Genomic DNA, 18,883 nt, shown 5'->3' with positions numbered 1-18,883 from the left:
TGCATGCTCTTGGCATGGGCCAAAGCTTCACAGGGTGCTGGGGTGTGTGTGTGTGTGTGTGTGTGTGTGTGTGCATATTTTAAGACAAAAGAAAGTAAAATGAGATTAAAAAACTCTTGAGAGAAGCATAATTCCATTAAAAATTCATTTAAATAAACCTGTTATTTCTCTCTCTAGCCAATCTTTCCTTCCTTTTTGTTCTCTTTTAATTTAATGTGCAGAATCTTTAACTATGACTATATGGGATCGAATGACTAACAGAATGAAAACCTTTTAAGGAGACAATTTTGAAATGGGTATGGTAACATCAAATGAGAAAAGTCTTTTTCTGGCATGAGAAATTACATGGAATTATGAGTAGATGGAAGAGAACAAGGAAGCTCTTAGGGGAATGGCCTACTGAGAGATTGGGAATAGGAAGGAGATCCTTCTGAGGTTTAGTTAGGGAAGAAACTTAAAAATTTGGTAAATTTCCTTCCTGGCAGGATTACATTGCTAACAGGAAAAAAGGGCAGAGATGAGGTACAGTAATAATAAAATGATTTGTTTCTAGGTAAAGGTGAAGTTGATTGGATTCAGTAACAGTACTATATTGCTTGAGATCATATTTATATCAAAAGCATCAATGACTTTGAGATGTGACTGTAAAATACGGAGACAAAATTTCAACAAGAATATCAAAACTTCTTCAAGGTATTTATTGTGATAGAATCTTCACTTATTCCAATAATGTTACAATTGCTCCCTTCATTCTCATAGAACCTTTTTTGGAACTGCCTTCAGAGCCCATTTCATTTCAATTCAATTCAGGGAGTATTTATACTACATACAAGGGGTTTTGATCGACACCAGGGATATAAAGAGAGATGGAAAATGGTACTTGCCTTATTACTCCTATCTGTCTCTTTCCTTATTAAACCTTGAAGGACTCTAAATTACCCAACGAGAGTGAAGTAGGGAATTGTCTTTTTGAAGTACATGGCATTTTAAGGTCTACAAATCACTTTATGGAGATTACTGAGGTTGATTATCCATCAGAACCCTTTGACATGGGTGCTATTATTAGCCCCATTTTACAAATCAGAGCCTGAGGGGACTGAGGTTCAGATGGGCTAAATGACTTACCTAAAGCCATACAGGAAATTTGTATCTGAGAGGGAGGGCAATTTAGGTATTTCTGAGTGGGAAGTCCAGCATTCTTGTCAATATGCACTGTCTTCCCAATGGCACATTTTCAGTTTTTGAAGAGGAATTTGATTTTTGTAGTCAGTTGGAAGTGGTCTTGATCAAAGAATTGCAAATAAAATAGAAGACCAAGATGAGGAATATGGCATTTTGTTTCCAATTATATAACTCTGCTATAATTTCAGAGAAATAAGATCAGTTTTGTGTGCCTTCTACAGAAGGCCATTCCAAAGGCATCTTGAGAGGAGGAAGCATATTGAAAGAAGGATCTTCCAAGGTAACTGTGAATGGGCAGGTTATGCTTCAGTTTTAAGCACTATCTTCACTGCGTAAGAAGACAATGTGATTTGATCAGTATTACTTACAGGAGGAGCTCTGCTTTTATTCTAAGGCTCATGTATTTGGCATCTTTTCTTCATGACTATACTTTTAAGACTAGACCAAATACAGAGGCTACTCCGAAAGCCATATGAAGTCAACTTCCTGCTTGAACTTTAGGACATCCTTCAAACAATATAGAATCTCTAACCCTAGAGGGTGAGAAGGGGCCCTGAAATAGAGTCTGAGCTCTGAACTTTGAAGGTTTGGGTTCAAATCCCTCTTCTGAAAGCACCTATGGAAACTTGGATAAAATATTTAACTTCTCTGGGCCTCCATTTTCTTATCTATAAGATGAGGGTGTTCAACTAGGTAGCCTCTTGAGTATCTTCAGTTTCAGATTCATGATTTTATGATATTTTCTCTATTTTTCCTTTTATACAACAAGGACCCTGAATGCCATCAAAATTAATGTCCACATGTGACAAACAGGTGAAGTGGTCCATAAGATGGAGTGTTTGTGACATGCAGATTACTTTCACTACTCCTGCCCTCTGCAGCAAATGGGATTGTTTGTAGAGCTGCAGATTGGAGTCAGTAAGTCTTATGACTGGTGATGGCTGTAGATAGAGGTGGGAGCAGGGATTGGAGACATTTTGGGACTAGTAGGTTCATCCTGATGCTATTATACATCTATCAACTAAAGGCTAAAGTGGTAAAAATTATACATCAAATAAAATGGGCATGGTTCTCAGCTCCAGCCCCCAAAGTATACCATAAATGTTTGGAGAAGGTGACATTTTCCTTTCAGATACATTTTCATCATAAGCTATTTCTTTCTGTAATCTCTACCAATGGATCAAATTTCACAGAAATCAGAAAATGGCCCTTTCTCCCTTATTTACACAGGTGGGTGATTGCATGTAGAAAGCTGCATGTACTATTAGACTTAGCTGATGTATTGGTTAGTTTTGTTGAGCGGCTTTTTGTCTTTCTTTTAAAATCTTTATTGCAGTGGAGAAAAGACTGCACAGAAGGTCAAGAATGGAGTGGAAAGGGATGTATTAAAAATGAAGGTATATAAAAACAAGGCTGTTAGTAAAATTAAAATAAAAAGTCACATAATCGGTTAAAATTATAAAAGATGTGCTCATTTGCAAACCACTGACCTCAACTTTTTTTTCAAATGAAAGAATGAGCACCAAAGATATTTAAAATGGGTTCATTCTCTTTAGTAGTATACAAAATTTAATGAAATCATTCAACTCCTTCAAAGGATATTGCAGAACAGGCAGCCAGACATAAAACAACAGGGGTTGATTTGAAATGCAGACTTCAATATATTCAATTATCTCCATCCCCAAGATGTCTTCAGGAGACAGAGTGCTTCTATGACCCCAATGAGCCACTAACCTAATTATATTATTAGCATTACAAATAACAATAACAATGAGAGTTGGCATTTATTGTAGTACCCTAGTTTACAAAGCATTTTACATATGGTATCTCTTTTGCTCTTTACAAGTCCTGTGAGATAAGTAGTGAAAGTCTTATTGTCCTCATTTTTCAGATAGGAAATGGAAGATTCAAGAGATTAAATGATTGCCCAAGGCCATACGTGGTGCAGTCAGTTCACAAGCCAAGGCTATTTTCCATAACATCATATTGACTGTCATTTATGTATCCAATGAATAATTTTATCAATGTTGTCCACTAGGAATAAGCCAAATCACTGTTATTCCTTAAAAGGCATTTTGCACAATTATGTATATTATGTAATGCATTATATAATAATATATTAATAATTAATACTAAATAGAATACAATATATATTATAATAATTTCTAGCTCTGTTTAGTCTAGTAATCAATACTCCAGGGATCCACTTATTTAAAAGAATACTTCCTTTTTTCTTTAAAAAATAATATCAAAGTGATTCTAATCATATAAAGCCTTTAACACACTAATGAAGATACAAGTCATATGATTAGTACCATCTGTATCAGAGATACCATCCTGTGGACCACTCACCTGCTTTATTACAAGTCAGCATTTATAGTGGTGGCTTTTAGGGACTTTATGCAAGTATTTTTAAAAAAAGCTGAATATTAACAGTGAGACAGTTTCGTAGCACACACAGCTCGACTGTGGACAGTACATGGGATGACAAGACAAACAATGAGCTAGTGTAATATTGCCTTTCTGGGTCAGCCAACCATTTCTATAATGATAGATGTGATTGGAAAGGACTTGGGATTGGAAGATGGCAATGGGACAAGAATGCCCTTTTTCAAAAGAAATATCCAATGGGAAAGTCAGGGACATAGAGAACTAGACTTGAAAGAGACCACAAAAGTAATTTCTAATTCTCTGATCTTACTTACATCAGGTTTTGCAGCATCCCAAATTGTGATCCCCAAAACTGAGTAATTAACTGGTATTTGTTATTCAAACTACATCGCAGAATATAATTTTTTGCTCCCTTCCTCTCAAACTAGTATTAGGTCCTAATACTAGCAAACACTGACTATTTTGAATTTCAGTTCCTTTTATTTCCTGACTTATTCTTTGTTGGAAGACTCAGGAGGCAGGCAATTGACCAAAAGATCATGACATGAAATGACAAAGAGGTTGAACAAATGGAATCCCTAGTCCCTAAATGATTAAGAGACAACTGCAATGACATAGGCCTTTGTGTCCCCAGCTGTCATCGCAGGGCCTGCTACATGTTAAATGTTTAATGCATGCTTGTTAAGGGGCAGGTAAGGGGCTCAGTGGATAGAGAGGCCAGGCTTGGAGATGGAAGGTCCTGGGTTCAAATCCGACCTCAGACAATTTAGCTGTGTGATCCTGGGCAATCACTTAATCCCAAATGTCTGTCCCTTCCTGCTCTTCTACTTTGGAACCAGTACTTAGAGAGTTGATTCTAAGACAAAAGGTAAGGGTTTTAAAAAAATAAATACTTGTTGACTGACTGACTGAAGGGGGTGGGGAAAGCTGAGGGAAAAAGCATTTATATAGCCTCCCGACTGACTGGCATAGGCTTGCACTGATTCAATGGTTTAAATGGGGTAAAACTTTTAACCTGAAAAATATTGACTGATTTTCTCCTTTATTTAGAGGGATATTTTATTTATTTACTCATTCATTTGATATTTATGGAATACCTACAATGTGTAAGACTTTTCTGGGTGTTATAAGAGATTAAAAACTATGTTAAAACATATTCATTGTTCTTATTTGTCTCATGAGTAGGGATCAAGATGAATGAAAGGTAGGGAACCAGTACTAGATGGATGAATTGATGGAACAAACGTTTATTAAGTATCTACTATGTGCCAGGCACTGTATTAAGCACCTTACAAATATTATCTCATTTAATTCTTATAATAGTCTGCTGGTGTAGATGCTATTATTATGTCCATTTGACAGTTGAAGAAACTGAGGCAAAGCAAGCCAAAATGGCTGGTGCAGGTTCACACAACTAATGAGTGTCTGAGGTTAGTTTTGAACTTAGATCTTCTTGACCTCAAGCCCAGTATTCTATCCACAGTGCTACCTAGTGATATTCTCTTGTCCATCTGTTTTACTACTTTTAACACTGTTCCTTTGATTCAGGGAAGGAGAACATTAGAGTGAACATCACTTCTGCCTTCCTTTGACTTTGGCTTTTTCTTCTTTTCTCACCTCTCCCTAGATTTTCAGCCTTGGGGGTTTTGGCTAGAGAGTAAAGGAGAGGTACTATTAAGGGAATTCTGGCTTTGAATGGGAAGTTGCTTGAGACAGCCTCTGAGGTCTCTTCCAAATCTAAGTTTTTATGACTTTGTGGTTAGGTCTGGGGAGAATGTGGTGAGAGCTGGCTAGAGATCCATTATAGTTATTGGTTTTTCTCTTTTCTTTTCTGGTCATGGGAGTGAGCAACAGTAACTGGAGGAAGTTCAACACTTGCATTATGCATTGTGGTTTTGATGTTTATTGAAAAAAACCCAAAACCAAAACACCGAACTGGACATTATTTAACTGTCCAACAATGGGGGACAGGTTACATAAATTGTAGTTCTCTAATGTAAATTAAGATGAATAAGTAATAGGGATACAGAGAAATTTGTACAGATTTCTATTAAATGATACCAGCTGAAAAAAAGATAACCAGAAGAATGGAGTACACAGTAAATGTGATCATGAGCAAAAGTAAATGAGGGGTGAACAGACAAAGAATCTTGCCTGCACTACAGCAACAGTCTTCTGATTGATCTCTTTGCCTTGAGGCTCTCTTCATTCATTCCAATCCATTCTCCATAGCTGCTAAAGTGTTTCTTAAGAGGGACTGACTAAGGTGGGAGGAGTTGTAGGAAATGGGTACATCCACAAACTGTTTGTGTACCTTTGAATCTTTCCAGACATTCTGGAAAATAATTTGGAACTTTGTTCAGAAAGTTACCAAACTGTCTTTAACTTTTGATCCAGCTATACCATTGATAGGTCTATCCCATAAACATCAAAGTAAGATTAAGAGAATCTTTATGTAGGACAGTATTTGGAGCAGTTCTTTTTGTGGTAGATAGGCGGCATGATGGATAGATCACTAACCCTGGAGTTAGGAAGACTTGAATTCAAAAATCTGACCTCAGACACTTAGCTCTGTGATCCTGGGCAAGTTACTTAACCCTGTTTGTCTTAGTTTTCTGTAAAATGAGCTGGAAAAGGAAATGGCAAACCACTCCAGTATCTTTGCCAAGAAAACACTAACGGGGCCACAAAGAGTCAAACAATTGAAACTATTGAAGAACAACAAGGTATCCTTTTTTTGGGGGGGGTAATGGCTTAAGAAATTGGGGCATATGAATGCAATGAAATATTATTGTGTCACAAGAAATTAGGAAATAAATAATTTCTGGAGAAACTAGGGAGATATATATGCATTGATGCAGAGTAGGTGAGGAGAACTAGGAGAACAGTCTACACAAAGGTAACTACATTATAGAGAAAAATAGACAGTTGGCACAATAGATAGAATATGGACTCTAGAGTCAGGAAGACTTGGGGCCAAAGGTGGTCTTAAACACTTACCAGCTGTGTGACCCTAGAGAAATCTCTCAACTCCTCTCTGTCTCAGTTTCCTCATTGTAAAATAGGGATAATATTGGCATCTACTTTCCAGAGTTGTTTTTAGGATAAAATGATGTAGTTTTAAAGTACCATGCAAGCCTCAAAGTGCTATATATACAAGAGCTACTATTATTATCAAGCCACACCTTCTATATTAATACTTTTATTATACCCCTAGCTGCTGCTGCCTATCTTATTTCCAATAATCCTGTATCTATTTTTAAAATTACATTTTATTAATTTTTATTTTATTAATTTTGTTTTCATGTTATCTGTATTTTGCAATGTCTCTCTTGTTGTGCAGAAAATCATCCTTTGTAATGAAGAAAAAAAAAAAGAACCAAAACTCTTCAGGAAAACTAACCGATATATTGAAAAGGTCCAACATTATCTGTAGTGTTATGCACTCATAGAGCCTTGGCATATAGTTTGTGTTTAGTCCATGTTTATTGATGGTTGATTGCTTAACTAATGGAAAAGATTACATTAAATTTTCTGTTGAAATTAGATGTAAATAGCTAATAAATAAGGTGAGCTGATTAGATTAATTTTTAGTGTTTTAATAACATCTAATTTTCTGAAAAGATCAGTTTTCTTTATCTTTAGAAAAAATCATTTCAGAAATTGGGTATAGTTTAAAATCATAGCACATTCTGATCCTCATGATCATTTGATTAGAATTAAAAAAACTTGACAAGTGTGTTTACAATATCATCTTTTTTTTCATTCTAAATCCATGCCTCTGTTGCATATATCCTCTTTGGCCTAGTCATTATCCTATAAATTTGTTCTGGGCCTTTCATTTGACTGTGTTATCCCTTTCCTCTTTTGTATTATACTTCACTGCGTTTATGTAAAAAGAACCTTCCTTTCCCTGCCATAGGATCTAAACCCCTTTAGGACAGGGACTGCATAATTTTTTTTCTTCTCTGCATCTCTAGATCTTTGCATAGTGCCAAAAGCAGGTGCTTAATAAATTCTTGTTGAATTCAACTGAATCATAAAATGATAGGAGAAACTTTACAGATCAACTCATTTTATGGACAACTTGAGTCCCAGAGAAATAAAGTGAATTGTCCAAGGTGACAAAGCTAGGAAGTAGTAGAGCCAAGAACTGCATGTAGGCTAATTTTATATGGCTCCAATAACTCACTTTAATTTGTTTTATGAAGCTATGCTTAGCCTCTGTAGAATAATGATCACTGTTACAGCTGCCTTTTGAAATCTGGGAGCTTAGGACAGAGGATAGTTTTGAATTACAACCACTGTTTAAAAGGACAACTTAGTTTTAGGTCTTAAATGGCTGACTTAGTCCATTAATACTTGACCTTTTTGCTGACAAGCATAGGTTTAACAACAACCAAACAGCCCTATCTGGTGTTGGAGTGTCAGATAAAGCAGATGCTCTCTGAGAGTATTTCTTAACTTCATCAGGATGTTTCTGGGAAAAGTCAGCTTGAAAAGGCCTTAATGAGATATTGACTTAAATTAATTCAAGAATTTAAACTTATATCACTGTCTGCAAAGAGTCTTCTTTCTTAATTTACTGAAATGTTTCTTAAAGTGGTAAAGTGGCTTGAGGGTGGGACCTTGAAGTCAGCAATAATACATTGTAAATTTTGAAATGAAGTATTTCCCATACGTTTTAAAATTTTAGTTATTTTAATATTCTGAAACTGTTCTCTCCAACAAAAGCTTAACTCTTTAAATCTGGCATTCTCTCAGTAGAGTTACATGGTTATGAATCTTGGACCAAAATGGTTTCAGATTGATCCAATTCTGTAGGAACCCAAAAGAGCAACTAAAGAGCCAACCTCATCAAGAGTGACATGAGTATAATAAGTGGCATAAAAACTATCAAGGACAGGCATATCCAGAAAAGGAGGTGGCTGGTCTAATAGTAAGAACGAGAGCCAACAGATGAATACCCTTATAGTTTTATTGGCTATATTTAAAGAACCAAAGGAAGACCTCTAGCATCTTAGGTCAGTTCTCTATGGAGGAGCTAAAGAATGGTGTTTTGGGGTATCAAATAGGATACCCAAAAGTATCCTAAAAAAGTAGGAGAGTTATTGTTTGCCCCGTTGGAGAGAATATACACAGCAATGCAATCACAAGTTTTTTAGAATATCAAGAGATAAATAATAAATACAGGTACTCTTCCACAGTAGAGCTCTCAATTCCTCTGTGTATCAATATTTCCAGGTCAGAGACATTAGCTTCTTGTGCTATTATCGTAACTCCTAGTATAGAGCCTCTTTCCTTTGACTATTTACATTTGATTTGAATCTTGGTTTTGCTATTTGTTTTCTATGTAACTTGATCTCTGTGGGCCTCAGTTTCCTCATCTAGAGAATACAGAGGTTAGACTACATCACCTTTTGGTTCTATGAACTAATATTAATAAAGTACATAGTGATCCTTGACTGTTGTTGGCTTTACAAAGCTATATTATCACTGTGTATCACACTGGAAAAAACATCCTTCATAATCCAAGAGCCCATTTCCTTAATGATCCATCAAAAATTAATGACTGTGATTCAGTAACAGTCCCATTTCTGGGCAGGCTATTGTGCTTGGCAAAAAAATGTAGCAGATAATGCTTGTCTGAAGAAGCTGTTCCTTTTCCAAAGGAAAAAGTATAATCTCAGTACAGCATGATGGAAAATCCAGCAGAGGATGATGGCTTGATTGCTAGAAAAATACTTTCCTTGTTTAGATGACTCTTATATCTCAATGTGCCATCTTTATGTGACTATCCCTGTGGGCTCATGAAAGATTGCAACTTGCTCCTATAATTTATGTTATCCTCAAGACCCATGCATGTTTGTGTGCCCATGAAATGCAATGGAATTCATACAACATTTAAAAGAAAGCTGTTAAAGAAAGAAGGCCTCTAGAGTGTTGATTGGATTGTCTATGGAGTATTTATGGAAATACATGGACTGGGACTGGGGATGGTTAGCCTGGAGATCAGACAACTCAAAGAGAACAAGAAAACTATCTTGAAGTATTTGGAAGCCTCACATATGGAAGAAGGTTTAGATTTGTTCTGTTTAGCCTCAGAGGTAAGAAAAGGAAGGAGTGAGTGTAAACTGTGAAGAAACCATTTAAGCTTGTGTTGCCTTTGGAGTTTGTGGTTTTCCTCCTCCAGCCCCTCCAACCTTCTTCATCAAAGTTCTTAAGTCAAATTCTGTATGTCTCTTTGTGATATGTGTTGTAGAACATAATCTTTCTCTGGAATGGATTGGGACCACATGGCCACTGAGGTCCCTCTAAAATTCTGTAAATCTGGAAATTACAAAGGGTGAGAAGGCCTAGAGGGATTAACAATAGCATTGATGGAGAGAGTAGTCATATAAATGGGTTTGATCCATTAAAATAGGTGGATGAGGACCTAGGTGGGAGAAGGAAGGGAAGAATGGATGAATGACTAAATGGAAAAAAGCATTTTTATTAAGTAATTATGTGCCAAGTGATGGGCTAAGCATTGGCGATACAGGGAAATACATATTTATATACACTTGGAAATATATACTTGGTATATTTGGCAGAGGAATTCTTTATTTTTGGGAAGGAAAGGCATAATCACTGTTATTTTATTACAAAGGCCTTACAATTAGTTATAGAGATTCCAAGTGAAATCCATTGGGTAAATAGGGAATGGGATGGAGAGGTGGGTGAAAGGGTAGATTCTTGTTGGCAGTGACTAATCTGGCTAACCAGCTCTAATTGGTAAAAATCTTACTGGAAGTAATTAGAGATTTTGAAGAAGGAATTTTTGCATTGGGTGAGCAATTGGATGCGTTGATCTCTAAAGTTCTTTCCAGGTTTAAGATTCTTTGAATTCAATTTAACAAAGTGTGAATAAGTGCCTCATATATTGAAGACACTGTGTTAGGCACTGGGGATAAAATTGGAGTGATATAACATGTGCACAGAAAAGTAATTACAAGGCAATAAGAAGGCAGAGTAATCACCAACAACTAAGATGATTAGAAAAACCTTCAAAGAGGAGCTGGAACCAATCTTGAACCTTAAAGAAAGTAAAGAGGTAGAAATGATGAGTGGGTGTATTTCAGGGGTGGGAGACAGACTGGGCAAAGGCAGGAAGAGAGAGAGAGAGATGCAATGCCACGTTCAGGAGAGAGTAAAAGTAGGGTAGTTTAGTCAAAGAGGAGAATGCATGAAAAAGAGGAATAAATGTTTGGAAAGATAGGCAACAATCAGATTGTACTGGGCTTTAAATCTAGGCTATTTTCCAGGTAATAGGGAGCCAGTGTACACTTTTGAGCAGTGGAATGACATGATCTATATTATGTGTGATTATTATGTATTTTATGTATTGGAGAAGAGAGAGATTAGAAATAAGGCAATTTCTCTTTATTGTTTCTTCTCTTCATTCTTATATTTTTAACTTTCATCTTTTTGATGACTCCAAATCTAAATCTCTGGTTCTCTCCTCTCACTTATGTTTCTATTCAAATTCATCATGTTTCAAATGAAGCACATCATATCCTCCTGTGTCCTTCCTGCCCCTCACACCCAACCGTCTCCTCACTTTCCTGTTGCTATGAGTTGTATAGTTATTCTTGTCGCAGCCCCAGATGGGAGTCACTTTCAAGGAATTGGAGTCAGAGTTGGAAAAGACCTCAAAGTCCATCTAGAATCTGAAAGCAAATCTCCGCTATGATATATACAACACATAGTCATAGATTGTGCTGCAAGACTTGCAGGAAGGAGGAACCTACATTTTCCAAGGTAGTCCATTGCACTTTTAGATTGCTCTAATTAATTGTTAGGAAGTTTTGTTCCCCTTACTTTAAGCCTAAATTAATTTCTTTAAAATGTCCATCTCTTGCTCTTCTGGGGCTATGCAGAACATGTCTTATGCTTTTTTTCCATATGGGTGTTTAAATACTCGAAGGCAGTTCTCCTGTCTTCCCTGTCTATTTTCTCTTTAGGCTATAAATATATTAAGTTCCTTCAGCTTCCCCCCCACCCATATGGTAAGGAAGTGAGGACTTTCACCATCACTCTTCTTTATCCCATAAATCCAATTATCAAGGAAGGAACTAACCATTTTGGACTTATCCCTCTCCTTTATCTACTCCCTTCCCCCATTTTCCAAGTTCTGTTGTGTTTTCCTTTGTAATGCCTCTTGTGTCTTTCCTTTCTGTTTCCATTTGACACCACTCTAGTTTAGGCCTTAATTACATCATGCCTGGATTACTGTAAGAGCTTTCTCTTCAGATGACCTCAGAGTTCCATGTTCAGCTCCTTTTAAAGTATCCTGCATACCACTATGAGTCTTTCTCTAAGAGGGCTTTAATTGTGTCACACACAGAGAATCAAATCTAAGCCCCTTTGCCTGTTTTTCTGATGGACCTGGCCTCCGGTATTGCATATTATACATGTTTTCAAACTTTTTCAATGCATTGATTGTTTGTGCTGATTTTCCCCTTTTCTTTCTTTTTAGCTTTAAAAATATTATTTGTCATATGAGATGACTCTCTGGAGGAGGAAGGGGTAGAGATACTTAAAAAAACTATGATGATATAAAAACAAGATGTCAATAAGGAGCTAATTAAAAAAAACCCAACTCTGAGTTATTAGAGAAAGGGTTGACCTGTATTGGTACAGGGAGTTTCCTGTTCTAGGAGTTCCTTATATTACATTTAAATTATAGATCTATTCCCAGTTCCTTAGTCCTTTTCCTGCCTTCATGTAGGTTAGAATGTAGCAATGAATGGAAGAACAACATGGATGTAAATAGTAAATATAGAATATACACAAAGAAATATGGAGGAAGCCCTAACGATTGGAACTATCAGAAAAACTCTGTGGAAGAGAGAGAACTTATACTGTGCCTTGAAGAAAGCAAGAGATTACAAGAGTAAAGGTGAGGAGAGAAAATATTTCTAGCATGAGAATAGGAATGTCACGCTCTGGGAAGAGCAAGTAGACCAGTTTGGTCAGGAGATAAAGGGCATTACTGAATCACTTTAAATAAAGCAAGAACTCTTAATTTCTTTGTGTTATGAGCCTCTTTGGAAATTTGACAATACTTATGGGCTCCTTAGTAGAATGTTAAATATGTGAAATTAAAATACATAGAATTATAAAGGAAACCAATTCTATATATTGAATATAATTTATGGACCCCAGGTTAAGAAATTCTGCCTGCAGCATCCAAATGTTGAGTTCACAATAAGGCACCTGGATAAATACTTTAAATAAATAACTTAATTAATAGTTCATATGAAGAATATATTTAAAGGAAGAAGTATGAGGATATAATTTATTTATTCTAAAATTTGTTTAGTGAATTAAAGTCACCTATATATGTATATATTTCAAAAAAACCCTTTCTTTCTTTAGTAGCAACTCTAAACTGGAAGGGTAAGGGTTAGGCAAATGAGGTTGAGTGACCCAAGGTCACAAAACTAGGAAGTATTATCTAAGGCCAAATTTGAACCCAGGAATTCATAATTCCAGGCCTGGAGCTCTATTCACTATGCCACTTAGTTTTAAAAGAACTTAAGAAATATGATCCAAATGATGATGGGAGAGAAAAGGCTTAATATCCTCCTTCCCATCCTTCCTTCTAGCCTCTTTCACCCTTCTACTGTTTTCAGCTTTGACCACACATATCTCTGGGAGTAAAAGGTACCTAGAAATGAGAACAGAAGCATCAGTTGTCTGTTTTCCTTGTTCTAGCCATCTGGGCCCTCTTGTCTCCCTAAGTTCACTCCAGTCTCTTGACTCCTTCCTGAGTTCACTCCAAAAAGGTGTTGCGCCTGTGATCTGTAGCCAGTTTAAAGCCTGGGCGTCTCCCAGCTTTGAACTTTCCCGTTTTTGTTAATAACTGTATTTCCTAATGTCACCATGACGACTGTCCTAAAACAATGTGCTCATTGTGGAGAGGAACGTCAAGAGCTGGAACTTCTGAGTTATCACTGGTCCTAAGAGAAGGTTAATGTTCCTAAGAAGAACTCATCTGATCCTTTCCATTGTTCTTCATCTTGGACCACACTGGCTTTCAGAGAGTAACTCTACTGGAGAAACCATCACTGATGGACCCAACTCTTCCACTTTACTTTTTAGGATGAAGCTGTGGCTCTGTGAAACCTAGTTATAATAATTGAACAACTACATACCACTTTGTTTCTGAAGCACTTCACAAATATCTCGAAACCCCCCACAAATACCTTACCTTCTTAGAATCAAGATAAATATTGGTTCCAAGGCAGAAGAAGACCAGTAGGGATTAAGTACCTTGCTCAGGGTCACACAGCTAGGAAGTATCTGAGTCCAGATTTGAACCCAGGACCTCCTGACTCCAGGTCTGGTACCTAGCTATCCCTAGATCATTTCTTAGTAAGTACTCAAGTGATTCTTATTAGACAGTTAGGTATTGGGAGTAGGAGTGAGGAACACTTCAGTTTGAGAACTGTCTCAGATGCTTATTGAAACTTAACCTCCATCTGCCTTGGTTTTCTCATCTGTAAAAGTAGGATGATAATAATAGCAGCTACCTTCTAGGGTTGCTGTGAGGCTAGAATGAGATAGTGTTTGTAAAATACTTTGCAAACCTTAAAACTCTGTAATAAATGTGAATTCATTTCATAATTCTTTTTATTATTATTATTTTCATTATTTTTAAATTATTAGCTACATTTCATTATTATTAGCTATTAACCACATTTCACTGATTAGGAAACTTGAGTTTCATAGATCAGATGCCTTTCTCAGAATCACACAGCTAAGATGTATCAGGAGGGCAGAGCTAGGTGACTCAGTGGATTGAGAACCAGGCTCAGAGACATGAGGTCCTGGGTTCAAATGTGACCTCAGACAGTTCCTAGTTGGGTGGCTCTGGACAAATCAATGAACCCTCCATTGCCTAGCCCTTACCTTTCTTCTTCCTTGGGACAAATACACAATATTGATTCTAAGATGAAAGGTAAGGGTTTAAATAAAAAAAGATATAGAGATAGAATTTAAGAACCAAGTCTTCCTGACTCCAGATTGAGAATACTCTACCTAGTCATCTTTTTAAACAGTGATGAAATTAAAATGACATATTCTGACATTTTACTCTCCCTGCTTGTAAAATAGTATATACAATCTCTCACTTGTAAAGGCTTATATTAACATGAAACATCCTTAAGAGTTTTGCTTCGTGTTTAATAGTTTTAATAATGCTCAATGCAATGGAAAATGATATTCCAGTTAATTCAGAAAATGTCTGGAGTTAATTCATGGAGTGGATAGCTAAGGCAAGAACATATACATCACTGATTATGTTAAATTCCCCCCTTATAAAACATTGCTCGTTTTATGTAAAGTTCATTAAAATAGATCCCCCACCACCCTTTAGAAATTTCCCTTTTAAAAGCAACTTTGCTATGGGTTTTCTTAATTAGAGAATGGATTATTAAGCATTAATAGATTTTCAGTTGGCAAGAATTTTAGAGGCTTAGTTCAGCCTTCATGTTTTGGTTGGGAAAATGTGGACAGAAGCTCACTGATGTAGAAAATGAGGCTCTAAGGGATTAAGTGACTTGTTCAAGGTCCACAAATATTAAGTGATAGATCTGGAATTCAATTTCAGGTTTTGAATCCAAACCCACTGTTCTAAAAACAACACTGTATTTAAATCTATGTCTTATCTTTAAAAAGCTAGGCAATGTCCTAAAGTATGCCCACTCTGACTCTAGAACTAGCATTCTTTCCATTGCTCTTAGTTCTCATTGATTCCTTGGGTAACTTTACATTTACATAAAATTAAGCTTACCTTAATTTTAACCTTACCCAAAGCAAAGAGAAGCTTATTATATTACAATAATTTAGTGCCGTTGTTTAATGACATAATCGAGGATAGCTTTGTTTGGGGATCCAAGTGATTAGAACTCAACTGTATTCACTGGCAAGGTCCTTCCAGAATTTTTTTGCAATGAAAATTATGATATTCTAGAATTTTCTTAACCACGAAGAACACTAATCAAGTTTGTTTCTTGCCATTAACAGGAAGAACAGGTTTTAATACAATGATCTGAATATGCTATATTGTATGGTGTGACAGAGATTGTGTGTATGTGCTAAATTAAGATGTTTATATTTATGTTCCAAATGGCCAAATTGCCCTGTAATCTAGGAAGTATCATGGAGGATAGGAAGGAGGACTCTAGAAAAGGAAAATAGGGTAAACTTCAAAATTCATATTATTTTTCTATTGAGTTATGGTCAGGCTTGGAGTTTTGAAAGATTCTTTTAGCCTATGGCACTGTACCATACAAAGCAAAGTATTGTGGAATTTAGAACTGGAAAGTACTTTAGATATCAATCAACCTAATTTTCCTGATGAGGAAATTGAGGTCTATTCGTCAAATGGTGATACCTATCTCCTATTTGTTCTCTTTCGAGAGGCTTTATAGAATAGTGGATAGAACATAGGGCTTGGGTTCAAATCTTCAATCAGATACTTTTGCCATTTGATCTTTGGTAAGTCATTTAACCTCTCTGGACTTCAGTTGTCTCACTTGGAAAATGAGGGGAGTTGGACTTAGTGAGCTCAACAGTCTCTTAGAGTTCTAAATCTATGATTTTATTTCCCTTACAGGGTTGGGGAATAACTTAGGTTGCTACTTGGAAAGAGAAAAGAGTGGAGTTAAGTTGGTTTTTCTCCCAGGGGGATGAGGAGGGATATGGGTATTGGATGCATGATGGATACATCACTGCTGCCACCTTTCTTGGGGGGGGGCGGAGAAGGAATTGAATAAGGGGCATTTGAAGGTTGAGGGTGACCAATATGACTCAGTCCCATCTTTAATGGTAGGGAGAGTGACTCATGGGAGAACACCATATTTGTCTTACAATTAAGATCAATAAGACATACAGAATTACCTGTAGATTGTACGTTGGACATGAGCTAAGTACTTTCTAAAGGGATATAGTCGAACTAGTGGAGTAATATCCTAAAAATATGTTCGGTACCTCCCCTAAACCATATTACTAATATATCATCTGTATATTCAGTTACCTGTTTAACTTTCTTCCCTGTTCAGGTAATTTGCTTCTTTTTTTTTTTCTAGTTTCATACTTATGTTTCACCATAAACTTCTAATCTCTTCTCCCTTTTTCTGAATTATTGTGTTCTAAATTATGTTTTTAAGATTGGCACTTTACTATGTGAAAGGGCAATAGAAGCCAGTGGAGCAAATCTAGGTTTGAGAAAGCTTCAGTTAAAAAAAAAAGTTAAATAAAAGAGATGTCTGTCTATTTCAGTAGATAAAAGATTTAATCAGAATAAGAGAAAGAAACCTTGGAAAAGAGGAGGTTTGTGTCCTCCCCTGCCTCCCCGCCACCCTAAATCAAACAAGGGTGAATAAAATAACCTTTAGCTAGCAGCTGAAATCCGTGAGACTTGGGCCAAAAACAACAGGAGCAAAGCTGAGTCCCTTAAAATGGGACAGCTGAAACTGTCACTAGTTTCAAACAAGACAAAACAATAACAAAACTGCACCAAAGCGAAACCAAACAACCCAAATTCCAAAGAGCATTTTTGAAGAGAGGCAAATGACCAATTATTGCAACCAGTAGCCACTACTCAATCATTTTAAGAAGTATTGTTTAATTGGAATACGTTAACCTGGTCTATGGAGTCCTGTTGCTTTTACATTACTTAGACAATTGATTTCAATGCATAGCATACTCTCAAGGGTGGCTTAGTTTATTGTAACCACTTAATGAAAATCTTAAATTAGAACAAACTGAAGAATCTGAATATCAAAATGGAAATTCAGAGACCAAAAGAAAACATTCTTCTTCTCAGGAAGTGCTAAGCATTAATATCTTTTTTAAATGTTCACATTTTTTTTTGGATAGCTAATTTCAGCATACTAAAACACTAAAGCATTTGGGATGTTAATTCTCATCCTTCCCTCACCCCACCCTCCATACACCTCCTTATTAAATAATAGACTGTAGCTAATGATAAATGATTCCTCTGCATTTTCCCAAGATTAGTGCCAACTGTAAAGTTTAGTAAACTAAATTAAGTTGACTCACTTAAGGGTCACACTTCTTGTGATGATCCTTCTTTAAAAAAATTTAAAATGCAAACTCATTTCTCTCCTGGTAATAATGAAAATATTTTTCAAAATCCATTGCTTGTACTTGCATTCCTTTATTAGAATTCTTATTCAGCTTGCAACCACTAGTGGAAACTGATAGCTTGGAATTCACTTGATACATTTTTTTTTTTTTTTTAACTTTCCTTTCTCTTGTTTAATGCCAGGTGTAAGGGGTGGTAAAATTGGTGTAAAATCCATGAGGTTTTCTCCAAAGTCTATCATATCAGAGAAGAAAAAGTTACAGGTCTCCTGGGTATTTTTTTTCATTTAAAATTAAAAATTTGTTTGATAGACACACATATCTTTTAGTCATCTAAAGAAATTTCCCAGTTGTAGAATCTACAGATCATCTGTGTATTTGTTTCATTTAAAATGAAAATTATTTTGACTCCCTCTCCTACACACATACAGATACATATATACACACCACACATACCCATTCCTATTAGTTGTCTAAAGAATTTTCCTTGTAGAATCTACAGTTCTCCTGTATATTTTTATTTCATTTAAAATGAAAATTATTTTGACTCCCTCCCACATTCTCTCTCTCTCTCTCTCTCTCTCTCTCCTACACACACACACAGACACCCTATTAGTTGTCTGAAAGAACTTTCCTAATTGTAGAATCTACAGTTCTCCTGTATATTTTTGTTCCATTTCAAATTAAAATTATTTTGACTCCCTTTTACTCTCTCTTTCTCTCCCTCCCACTTTCCCCCAACACACACACACACACACACACACACACACACACACACACCCACCCCTATTAGTTGTCTAAAGAACTTTCCTAATTGTAGAATCTACAGGTCTCCTGTGTATTTTTGTTTTGTTTAAAATTAAAATTATTTTAACTCCCTCCTACTCTCACTATCTCCCCTCTAAGACACACACAGACACCCCCCCCCCATTAGTCGTCTAAAAAACTTTCCTAATTGTAGAATCTACAGGTCTCCTGTGTATTTTTGTTTCATCTAAAATTAAAAAAAAAATTTGACTCCTTCCCTCCCCCCAACACACCCCCTCTATTAATTGTCTAAAGAAATTTCCTAATTGCAGAATCTTTTTTTTTGACCCAATGCCCTTCAAACATAGTTTAGGAAGGGAATACATACATATATATATATATATAT

General features: G+C 36.1%; 1 protein-coding gene across 1 annotated transcript in view; it reads right to left on the bottom strand.

Moving 5' to 3' along the window:
* PALMD (palmdelphin) overlaps window positions 1-18,883 on the bottom strand; it is a 58,892-nt gene that overhangs the window by 39,084 nt on the left and 925 nt on the right. The gene's annotated exons all lie outside the window — the stretch shown is intronic.

Source organism: Gracilinanus agilis, chromosome 4 (genome assembly GCF_016433145.1).
Source record: "Gracilinanus agilis isolate LMUSP501 chromosome 4, AgileGrace, whole genome shotgun sequence".
Taxonomy (NCBI): domain Eukaryota; kingdom Metazoa; phylum Chordata; class Mammalia; order Didelphimorphia; family Didelphidae; genus Gracilinanus; species Gracilinanus agilis.
The sequence above is the reverse complement of the archived record's forward strand: the minus strand, read 5'-3'. Positions and strand labels throughout refer to the sequence as shown.